This window comes from Solanum stenotomum, chromosome 1 (genome assembly GCF_019186545.1).
Source record: "Solanum stenotomum isolate F172 chromosome 1, ASM1918654v1, whole genome shotgun sequence".
NCBI lineage: Eukaryota > Viridiplantae > Streptophyta > Magnoliopsida > Solanales > Solanaceae > Solanum > Solanum stenotomum.
The window spans coordinates 78360030-78372526 of NC_064282.1; the positions used below are offsets into that span (position 1 = coordinate 78360030).

The 12497-nt window shown below is 33.0% G+C and overlaps 1 pseudogene; it reads left to right on the forward strand.

Moving 5' to 3' along the window:
- The first annotated feature begins 3729 nt into the window (after nucleotides 1-3729).
- Nucleotides 3730-4802, forward strand: LOC125841614 (F-box/LRR-repeat protein At3g48880-like; annotated as a pseudogene).
- Nucleotides 4803-12497: the final 7695 nt, after the last annotated feature.

The window sequence follows — 12497 nt, forward strand, 5'->3', positions numbered from 1 at the left end:
GGCAATATAGTCCAAATGTTTCTTTTACAAAACATGACCAATGACTATTCACCAATATTCATGTCTATACAAATAGTTATATTTAATAGACATATCTTTTCATGAAAAGTCACAACATTTTAAGTGACACTTTTTCATAAAAGAACTCAATCATTTTGAACAGGTATAGATATAATTTGGTAGTTTCATACTAGTCATACCATATGCTAGTAAAAGAGAAACTCAACCACCACAATATCAAATATACTCCAAGAATTTTGTGGGTCTAACATAATACAAAAGTATCATTGAATTTCATATCTTGTGCTCCAAATTTAAATTAGACACTAAGTCTAATTTTATCTTTGGCATAAGCATATAACCCCCCACATTTTAAATATGATCTCAAAAATATTTTTTAAGTATTTAAAAATAGTTTTTTATACATATCTTTTTTCTCATGCTATCAAAGTGTCATTGACAACATGAAACCTCTTTTGAAAATTTTATTCTACAGAAGAATTATAGTGCTTCAATTCTCTTTGACAATCTTTACACAATGTCAAAGTTCATTCCATAGAGGCACAAAATCAGAAACTCTAAGTCACTGGTATTTTTCCTCTATCACAAATAGACATACCACTTAGTATTTAGAATACTAACAATAAAGACAAATTTTTTTGTACAATTTGTTTCTATATAACAGTGAAATTTATAGAAAGTCAGAAGTACACATTGACTTATTATGTGAAGTTTTCATATTCTTCAAACCAATTGCATAGTCCAATTTATCTAGAGTAGAAAGTACAAAAGTTTTTAGTCTACAACAATCAGACACAATCAATTTTCACACGGAATACAAAACTACAAAAGTTCTTTCTCCAAACAGAATAAAACATATTCTTAGTTTATCAAATAGAAATGTTTTTCTTTTCAAATAGCCTTCAACTATAACATTTTGACATACTATTTTATCAATAGAAAATGTGCATCTCTCATTCTGCAAGTTGGTGAATTTTGAAGGAAACACTATTTGCCAAGGAAAATTCATTAAAAAAATATACGATTTGCAGATTTTTTTTCCAAAGACACACATGATAGATATCAAAACTGTTAACTCTTAGAAACTATTTTCCTTCTTAGATAAATAATAAGAAGGTTACCTAGTGTAATCTTTACCCGGAATACCACCAATTTTTCTGTAGATTCTCTTCAACCTTGCTAAACAAAGCACCAAATTCTGGAGAAGTAATGCATTAATCTTCTACTTCCATGATTTGTTTCTCTCAATCAGTAGAATACAAGAAATACCAACAGTATAATAATTTCCTTAAGATTGTTGTTCATCTTGTCTTCCTAAGATACTTAGAACAAAACTTTGAAAAACTTGGTATGACACAACAAAGTTCAAAGAGTATTTTCAAAATAGAAAATTAAAACTAGTAGAGAAAATAGAATCAGAAACAGATTAGAAATAGTATAAAAATATTTTTGTCAAAGAAAGAAAATCGAGCCCAATGAATGCACAGTATCCCCTTAAGGAAATTATTCCCCTTAAGTACCTGAGGTTAATGGAATATATCCTCCCAGGACAGAACGATCATACTTACTGGTGTATCGATACCTAAAACCATGGTGTCAGCGAACCTCTCAACGACAGTAAAGTACACTTAGAATACGAGATTTAGTAGTAGTAAAAGAAGTCCAGAAAAATTCGTTCAACTAAAAAGAGAGGAAATCCCTCAATTTATAGGAAATAAAGGGTAGTGTGAAAATATTCTTATTGTGCCTTACCGAAAATGTCACAAACTTTTGGAAAAGTCAGAATCTTTCGGAAAGGTCACAACCTTTCACAAAATTCAACTTTTCATAAAAGTCGCAACTTTAGATAAAATTCACAACTCTTCATAAAAATCGCAATTTTTCATAAAAGTCACAACTCTTCATAAAAGTCGCAACTCTTCATTTTCCATTCACACCTTTTAAAACCCAATAGGGTGCGTGTCAGATTCGATCAATCCGATCTGGATACTTTGACCAGATCCAAGAAAAAAAATTAGGGAAGAAGAGATCTGTTTCATGGCTACTGAAAATTAATAACTTTTTTCTCTGATAAAGTTGTCATGAGATCTGGTTGCTCCACGGAAGAGAATAGAGAAGAGGCAAAGCTTACAAGAACAGAGAGAGAGGAGGCAAAGCCATTTTCTTGTATAAGAACAGAGAGGAGACGAAGGCTCCATGGAAAAGAACAAAGGATTCAAAGTCTCTTTCTTGAAAACGAACATAGGAGAAAGCTTTTTCCCTTTAAAAGAAAAAGAGCAGGCCAAGGGTTTCTTGGGAGAAGAAGGGAAAAATCATGAAAAGAAACAGAGCAGGCGAAGGGGTTCTTGGGAGAAGAAAGGGATTTCTTAGGAAAAGAAGGGAAAGGCATGCGCTTTGTGAATTGTATCATCTAATTTAAGTTGGGCTCTATATATATATATATGATTATTTATTTTTATAATAAATAAAAGGAATTATAATTTTTTTAAAATTAATCAGTAACAAGTTATAATTAATTTATACTTTTAAATGGCCCAATGTAGGAGAGTGCAATATTTGGATTAAACCAAAAAATCAAATCAAATTATTATTATTACTATATTTTATAGTATTGAATAGCCGAATCCCCGCACTCGTATCCATACTCGGATTCGCACCCCCGAATCTTAAAATTTAAATTTTGCCAAATTCAACTCTCGGATTTACATCCGTCTTGGATACCCACACCCGAGTCCGAGCAACTAAGATATTCATAGGTAGATTGTTCTTCCATACTAACTTATGTGGCCATCTAACAGGTACTTGACTTTGTGAGCGTAGTTGTCTATAACATTCTCTCACTATGAGCTTCCACCTTTGCTATATGGTTCACTTTCATCAATACTGTGAGCTTCCACCTTTGCTAACATTTCCATTTAACTCCCGTTACATAAAAAATAAAATCCTAGGTATTCCTTTTAGTCCAACTCTCAATGGTTTAAGAAATAATTATCCTCAAGCATCCCAATAACTTCTCTTCTCTCAAGTCACCTCATGTTGCTTGGGTTCAATTAAATTGCATTATTTAGCTTGAATCTAGCCCGAATGAATTATATAATTTCATGGGGCTTCGTACTTGGTCTGTCAGTTCCCATTGGCTAATTTAAAAATGTAGTTTGCTGCACAGGTTCATATATTTATAGGTTTATATACAATTCTTAAGGTAAAGATACATTTGCTTTAAGGCCCTCTTTTGTTTTTTTATGTTTTAAGAAAATCAGAAAAGGCTTTCGGTACACTGGCTAGAACTATGCTTGAAATTGTGTTATAAAAGGTAAGTGAAAGAAAAACAGGAAGCTAAGATTATAATTTTATCAGATAGGAAAATAATGATTATTTTTATCCAAAATGTGATACTTCCGTCAGCTATGCCAGCAAGAACTTAATTCTCTGTTGTTATCTACTACCAGCTTAAGTTCCACGCTATATTTTCCTAGATACTTCACTTTTGGGCATCACTGTACTCGTCACACATATTTGCACTCTCTTCTATGCTTCTTTATATTGTCGGGTTTAACTTTTTATTCTTCATGGTCTAAGTATATTCACAAGAACACAAATGACAATAAGAAACATTAATTTGATTTCAGGAGTTCAAATATTCTTCTTGGATCAAGAGAAGTAATAACCTTTCTTGGTTCTATAGGAACTTATGAGATTGAAGCTTTTATGATGTCATTTCAAAAATAGGAAAAGATTGAAGTTGTTGTGATGGAAGAAGGAAATTCTCCTGTAAAGAGATGGGAGGACCTTAATATTGATATGCTGGTGAAGATATTCCTATCGTTAGACCTTTTCCAATTGATCTCAGTAATTCCTCAAGTTTGTCCTGTTTGGCAATCTTCTTGTTCTGACCAACGACTCTAGAAAACGCTGGACTTGTCAGTAATGTAGTCAAATTTCATCAATGTTTCAATACTTCCGTATGTATATGTCGACACTCCATCTCGAGAAAAATTGACCCGCATCTTAAAGATTTGCTTGAACCTTAGTCTTGGAAACATACTGACATTGATCTTCCATTACAATTTGTATGTTGACAACAGTCAGTTGACTTATACTGCCAAGAGGTATTTCCCTAATAAACTTTAATATTTTATAGTATTGTACCTTAAATCAAGAAACTGTATAGCAAGAATCGCATCTGAGATAATTTGGACAGCTAATTAAATTTCCTCTTTTCCAGGTGTCAATGGCTTAAACGCCTTGTTATGCTTGCTTGGGAAAAACTAGAAAAGCAAACGATATGCAGTGCTTTTCATGAATGGAAAGATCTTGAATCACTGACGATGCCTAGTTTAGAAGTACCTACATATGTCATCGAGAAAATTGGAAGGAGTTGGAAAAAAAATTCTGAGCTCAAGATTATGACTCCCTGCGATATAATGTTTGCATCTTCACTGGTCTCATTTCTTCCAAACTTGAAAGTGTTGAGTGTGAGGTGTACGGAGTTATCTAAACCTGCTTTGGTTATTTTCTTGGAGGGGATAAAAAAGTTGAAAGTGCTCAACATATCGCATTGCATAATTACTGAATACCTTCCTCCACCTGCACCGATGAAAATTTTGACCGAACTTGATGAATCCATTCTCAAAAAAGTGTCTACGTTAGACAACTTCCTAACCTGCATGAGTGACTCGTGCATCATGTATCCGCGCACTCGAAATGATTAAGGGTTCATGAGGTGGTATAAGTATGCAGACCTCTGGAAAGTGGATGAGGTGAAGTCTCTTGCAATTTGAAAACTTTTAAGAATATTTTGCTTCAGTAGTTAAAGGTGCGGTGTATAATGTGCAAACTTGTGTGTATGAAACACACTAAAACCTTGATTTTATGTATTCGTTATCTATTTATGTATGTATGTATTGGCAAGTGTTGTTGACAAGAATTTGGGAGTATAAAGTATTTTTTAAAATAAGCACTTTTGAAAGAAAAAAGCACATTGTCAAAATAAGTTAGATTTTAGAAATTTGACCAAACATGTTATTATTCTTCTACATCATTTTGCGAGTTTTGTCCAAAAACTCCTTTTGGAGATGACATGTTATGTGAGCATCACACTTATAAAGCTCTTTTACAGAGTTTCAAGTGACATTATTCGTGAATTTTTACTTTTTACTTTTGAGTAAATTAAGTTAAAATAATCCCAAATTATTACCATTTCTCTAATTTCAAACCCAAATGATAAAATATTCACCTAACCCTATGAATAACATGAATTCATTTAGGTAAGGTGGACTCATTTTAAGATTTTTATTTTCTTTCCTACGCGTTTCACATCAAATTATTTCAATATTTTAGTACACATTCAACTAGGGGGTTTTCAATCTAAAGAGAATTATAGTTCATGAGGTGATAAAAATCATATATTTATATAAAAGAGAACCCTAAGACAACCTACATGGCGCCACCACAAACCAAAATTCCCTTTTAATTTATTTATTTCCAAAACTAGTCTTTCCCTTTCATTAAAAGTTGTGACTTATGAAAGTTGTGACTTTTATGAAAGTTGTGACTTTTATGAAGAGTTGTGATTTTTATGAAAAATTAGGATTTTTATGAAAGGTTACAACCTTTCCGAAAAATAGTAACTTTTTCAAAGAGTTGTGACCTTTCCGACAAGGCACAATAAGGATTTGTTCACACTACTCTTTGTAGTATATAAATAGAGAAATTTCCTACCACTATTATTTGTAGGTTTTTTTTCACTCTAGGGTAATTGAATTCAAATACATTAATTAAGCTTTTTATGAAGTTTGTTTCATTCCTCAAAGTTTTCTTCCTCCTCTTTCATGAAACTTAATTGTTACTATAAGTGGAATGACCTGATTCCGTCGTTAGGGAAAAGCTAATGGGGAAAGAATTGGGGTCAGAAAACTTTGTTGTAGTAACTTGGAATTTCCCAACCTAGTCCAGATTTGGACGAAATCGGAGTCATTAAGGTGTAGGAAAATCTGGTAACAATTGGGTGATTTATTTATGATTATGATTACGTGGGTGGATAGATAACTCGTTAAGGAATCTATACGACTTTACGGAATTTAATTTGGGTGAGTAGAACTCCCAAAATCGATCTTAGCGTAAAGGGTATTTACTGAGCATCATGGTTAGAGGTGTGTTGTCAAATGGGAATTTTGGAATTCTTGAAATAACTCTATGTCTCGAGAATGCTGCTTTGGCGGGGCCGCTGTGGCGGGGTGGTGGTTGTTGTGGCGGGCCCGACGCGAATTAAAGTCGTTAAGAAACCCCTAAATGACCTTATTATGCACTTTTTGACTGTTAGAGCTAAGGAATAACCCCCAGACGACTCATACTCATTTTTCACCATTCTTGAGGCTAAAGGTAAGCTTTTCACTCCTCGAATCCATTTTTCTATCCATAGAACGTAATAGAATGGGTGAATATTGATGGGGGAGGGTTTTGTTAAAGATTCTATGGTGGAAACAACCCTAAATTGGGTATTAGGATCTTGGGTTTGGTCTAGGGTTATTGGGTTTGTTATAATTCGTATAATTAGACCTTTGATTATTGATCCTTGCATTAATTGTATGTTTTTAGACCACGAACAAGCTGAAAGAATCCGAAAAGGGAAGATTCAAGTGCCTTAGGGGATTCAAGCTTTGATTAGAGGTAGGTGATGGTTGTGATTCTATGATTGTGTGATGTATGTTTGTTCTTGCTTCATTATGCTACATGTATGTATGCGAATGTTGCATTATTGATCAGACATGTTGTAAATGAGGATAATTGAATAATTGTATTCCATGAATCACCTCTTGTTGTATGATTGTGAGAATATACATTGTGATTGTAATTGTGGTTTGTTGAATGGGCGGGTGTCATGATTCGACACACTAACTGGGATCGGTTGCCACGTTCCGACATAAATATGGAATCGGTTGCCATGTTCCGGCATAAATATGTGATCGTTTGCCATGTTCTGGCATAAAATATGGGATCGGCTGCCACGTTCCGGCATACTAACTTGGATCAGGTACCACGAATCGGTAGACTAACAACTTGGGTTTNATGTTGCATTATTGATCAGACATGTTGTAAATGAGGATAATTGAATAATTGTATTCCATGAATCACCTCTTGTTGTATGATTGTGAGAATATACATTGTGATTGTAATTGTGGTTTGTTGAATGGGCGGGTGTCACGATTCGACACACTTACTGGGATCGGTTGCCACGTTCCGACATAAATATGGAATCGGTTGCCATGTTTCGGCATAAATATGTGATCGTTTGCCATGTTCTGGCATAAAATATGGGATCGACTGCCATGTTCCGGCATACTAACTTGGATCAGGTACCACGAATCGGTAGACTAACAGCTTGGGTTTGGGTTCCATGAGAGGACCATTAAATTGGGTTCCGTGAGAGGACCATTTGTATCTACTTGTGATGAGTTCATTCATATCTAATGATGATTGATATTGGAAGACAGTATGTTGCTCTAAATTGATCTAACTGTGATATGTGAGAATCGTGAAGTTATTTATTGTTCGTATTTGTTGATGATATTGTATGTGTTCAATATGTGCATGAGATTATATTGTTGTATTGACTAATGTATGCTACACTTAGTGGGATAGTCGTGTGATCCTACAAGTACATGGTGGTTTTCACATATAATGCTGCACTTAATCTTATGCAAGACAGTGAGTATCTTGAGCCTAAATCTGTCGAAGAATGTCGACGAAGATGTGATTGGCCAAAATGGCAAGAGGCGATTCAATCAGAATTAGACTCACTTGCTAAATGTGAGGTTTTTGTACATGTAGTCCAAACCCCAAGTGGTGTAAAATCGGTTGGCTATAAATGGGTTTTTGTGCGAAAAAGAAATGAAATTGTAAGATACAAGGCATGGCTTGTTGCACAAGGATTCTCTCAAAGACTTGGTGTCGACTATGAAGAGACATATTCACCGGTTATGGATGCAATAACTTTACGATATCTCATCGGTTTAGTTGTACATGAATACCTTGCAATACATCTGATGGATGTGGTTACAACTTATCTCTACGGTTCACTTGGTAATGAAAATTCTGAAAGGACTTAAAATGCCTAAAGCATATAATTCAAATTCTCGATAAATGTGTTCAATCAGATTACAAAATTCATTATATGGCTTAAAACAATCAGGGCACATGTGGTATAATCGCCTCAGTGAGTACTTGATAAAAGAAGACTATATAAACGATACAATTTGTCCTTGCATTTTTATTAAGAAAACAACATTGGGGTTTGTTATTCTTGCTTTTTGTGTTGATGACATTAATCTCATTGGAACTCCAGAAGAGATCCAAAAGGCAATTGAATATCTAAAGAAAGAATTTGAGATGAAAGACATTGGAAAGACAAAATTTTGTATTGGTCTACAAATTGAACATTTAGCAGACAAGGTCTTCATCCATCAATCTGCCTATACTGAGAAAATCATGAAACGATTTTACATGGACAAAGCACATCCATTAAGTATTCCAATGGTTGTCCGATCACTTGGAGTGAGTAAAGATCCATTCCGGCCTCAAGAAGAGAATGAGGAACCTCTTGGTCCTGAAGTACCTTATATCAGTGCAATTGGTGCACTTACGTATCTTACTAATGCTACGAGATCTGACATAGCATTTTCTATTAATTTGTTAGCAAGATATAGTTTTTCTCCTACACGAAGACATTGGAATGAAGTCAAACCTATATTGGGATATCTAAAAGGGACCAGTGATATGTGTGTGTTTTATACTAACAAAGATAGTGCAGATCTTGTTAGTCATGCAGATGCAAGTTATTTATCTGACCCACATAAAGCTCAACCTCAAATAGGCAATTTCTTTACATATGGAGGTATTGCTATATCATGGTGATCTACATAACAGTCTATTGTCGCTACTTTTTCAAATCATGCTGAGATAATAGCTATTCACGAAGCAAGTAGAGAATGTGTATTGTTGAGATCAATGATACATTTCATCAGTGAAAGATGTGGTTTGAAGTGTAATGTCAAGATACCCACAATGCTCTTTGAAGACAATGTTGCATGCATAGCTCAACTAAGAGGAGGCTTCATAAATGAGATAGAATGAAAAACATTTCACCAAAATTATTTTTCACACATGATCTACAGAAGAACGGTGATATTGTTATACAAAAAAATTCGTTCAAGTGATAATCCAACAGATTTATTCACTAAGTCTTTACCAGCCTGAACTCTTGAAAAGATGGTACACAAGATTGGAATGCCAAAACTTAACCATCTGAATCGTGGTCTTTATCAAGGAGAGTAAAATACACGCTGCACTCTTTTTTCCTTAGTCTAGGTTTTGTCCCACTAGATTTTCGTTTTTAATGAGGCAGCAAGAAATGCGTATTATGAATGTTTATATATATTTTTGTTCTTTTAACTTTGCCTTTTACATGGGCATCCAACGGGGAGTGTTGTAAAACTAAATGGATGTCATGTGGGGTCACCCCTTTGATTGCCATCACTTGCCATACTAAATGGATGCCATGTGGGCCACCCATTTGAGATGTGTCATCACTTGGCCAAGTGGATAACTTTCTAATGGACAAGTGTTAGTTTGTACATTACTTATTGGCTATAAATTACCATTACATTCATTCACAAATAAAGATGCAACAAAAGTTTGGAATAGATTATGCTCTCTCTTGATCTTCTTTTAAATCTAGTTTGTTAATATAAGTTTGTTAAGCTAGTTATTTTATAACACATAAATTAATTTTGCAGAAAAAAAAGTAATACTCTTCCAAAAAAAGAAAAGATGTTCGAATTTGGTAGAAATTTAGGCTTCGTTTTAAATTAAATTTACTAACACTATATTAAATTAGTAATTATTAAATTACTAAGTAAATGAAAAAGCATATTATTAATTAACAAATGTATTGTTGTCGTAACTGTTGTAATTTTTTCTCAAATTATCAGAGTATTTTTTTTTACTTTTTAACGACTAATTTGAATATATTATTTTAATAGTCAAATTTATTTATTTTTACTTATTTTCTTGTAAAGTGTAATATAGATACCTTATTTTTTTTAATAGATACAAAAAATTAAATCACAATATAGCTAAAAAGAATAGCTTTATATTTTTTTCCTTACTTTTTTCGCTTTTTCTAGTAATATTTTTCTTTAATTCTCTTATTTTTACATCAAAGTAGAAGGTGTTAAAATTTTTGTGTTTATTAATTTTCAATTTCATTCGAAGTTATTGTAGTCTCCTTCTCTTCATCTCCAAGTACAAGTATGGGTGTAGATCTATGGGAAACACTGAAAGAATCTATCACATCTTCTTGTTTCAGAGTTTTTTGGTTCACCAGATCAGGCTCACCACCAAAGATTTCGAGGAACAAATGTAACCTTCATTTCAGCTGGGAGAGGAATTAGAGCAGTATGATTCAAAGAAGATGGAAATCAAGGGTCAGATCTATCATATTTCTCAGAAAAGGTATTTTTTATAGTGGTTTATGTCTTCTGGGTAGGTTTAATTTCATCGTACTTTCTATGTGAAGCTTTGAATTTGAATATTTAGATTTTTGTTGTGGAAGATTGTGAAACTTTTGGTAGAGAAAGAAAAAGAGAGTTACTGATGGCAGAGTATTTAGTTTTATAAATTAGACATCCTCTCTCTCTCTCTCTCTCTCTCTATATATATATATATATATATATATATATCAATGTGTGGAGTTTATCAAAGCCAACTCAATCTACAACTTTTGACTTCTAATTGATTGAATCTCAACCCATTTAACAATAGCTAGCAAGCCTTGCTGGTATAATGAACTTCTCATCAACCAACAAGAAACATGTTTAACTTGAAGTAATTGTAGGTGAGAACTTAATATTTTTGTTATGAAAGACTAAGAAGATCCTATTAACCATCAATAAGTCAAAGGGCCGTCGAAAAATAATACTGTCAAAAAAAACTCTAGGAAATTTGAACAAATTTTCCTTCATACATAGGTAGACTTTCGAGAAGTTCACTAAAATTGATCTGGTTGAAAATCCATCACAAGGAGGTCATGTGGAAGCAAACAAAGAAGAAGTTACAAACAAGACTACCATATATATTTAGTTCTATATGTATATGTTTGCCTGCAGATGGTCTGAGTTAAGAGGGAAAAGAAGAATGGAGGTTAGATCAGAAACACGTGAGAAGCATATGAAGTAAGCGTTATGACTGATAGTGCACCAGGTGAAAGAAATAGAATCATTTTGAGTCTAAGTTCAAATAATAGTGGAATGTTGTGAGCCTTTTCTCCTTTACAATACATTAGGAGATTTTTAAGCCCTTTTCGTTCAGAGTATGCCTTTAACATGTCTCATATAACTCATTTATCTTTTTTTTTTAGAAAAGAAAAAATCCTATTTCTCACACAAGAATTATATATTTTCATTATCTAATTTTGATGCTCATAAGAACTCTTGGATACCATTCGGAAGATTTCTTGTTCTTTTTCTCTTTTTCTTTCATAAATTTAAATGTTACAAATACTTGCAGACATGTCATTAGATTTGTGTAAATTTCATTCGTATCACTTAAATCTTGATGTAAAATCAAATTAGATGTTTGGAAGATTTTCAAAATAATGCAATTGACATATTTCAAATGGCTAAATCTCTTCCTGATTATGAATGCATGTTCATTAGAATTATTTTTATGACAACTTCCTCTAATCTCATTTTAAAGATGTAGCTGATTGATTTCCATTTATATCATTTTACTGGGAACTAAAAGATGAGGTAAATGGCTTGAACATGCAAAGGTAAAAGATCATCTTCAAAAATATAAAATTTATGGATTTTTTTTACATAACAAGTACTACATAATATTTCAATGTTACTTTAGTGTGTATAATAAATAACAGTAAGGTTCTCGTTTTCCTTGAATTCATAGACTTGCAAACATTATCAAATGTTTAGTTTGTCACTTTACTAATTAGACACATAAAAGGATTACAGAATGTATAATCTGAGAATTTTACGAGAGTGGTTAATTGAAGAAATATGAAAGTCAAGTAATTTAGAGAATCTACATCTCTTAAGTCTTCAAAGAAAAGGGCGTCGATCGTTACTAAAATCCTCTCTGAAAATAGAGAAATATTAAATATAATTCTATATTAGATATAATTTACCAGCCAATTTTAACTTTGATATTTATAGAAAGAAAATTAAGTAATCAATTTGAATAAGTTGCCCTTCATGTAATAGAAATGCACTGAACGAGGTGAATCTGAGAAAATGATGGACCTCACACAGTTTACTAGGTCCACATAAATGCTCTTTTTGACTGTCACTCTCCATATCACGTGGTATATAGTTCAGGGATTAACAACAACTGTCCACAATACCCCATAATTTAAGTGTTAAACTGGAAAATATGAATAGTTTAGGGAGTTTAGATGTATTAAC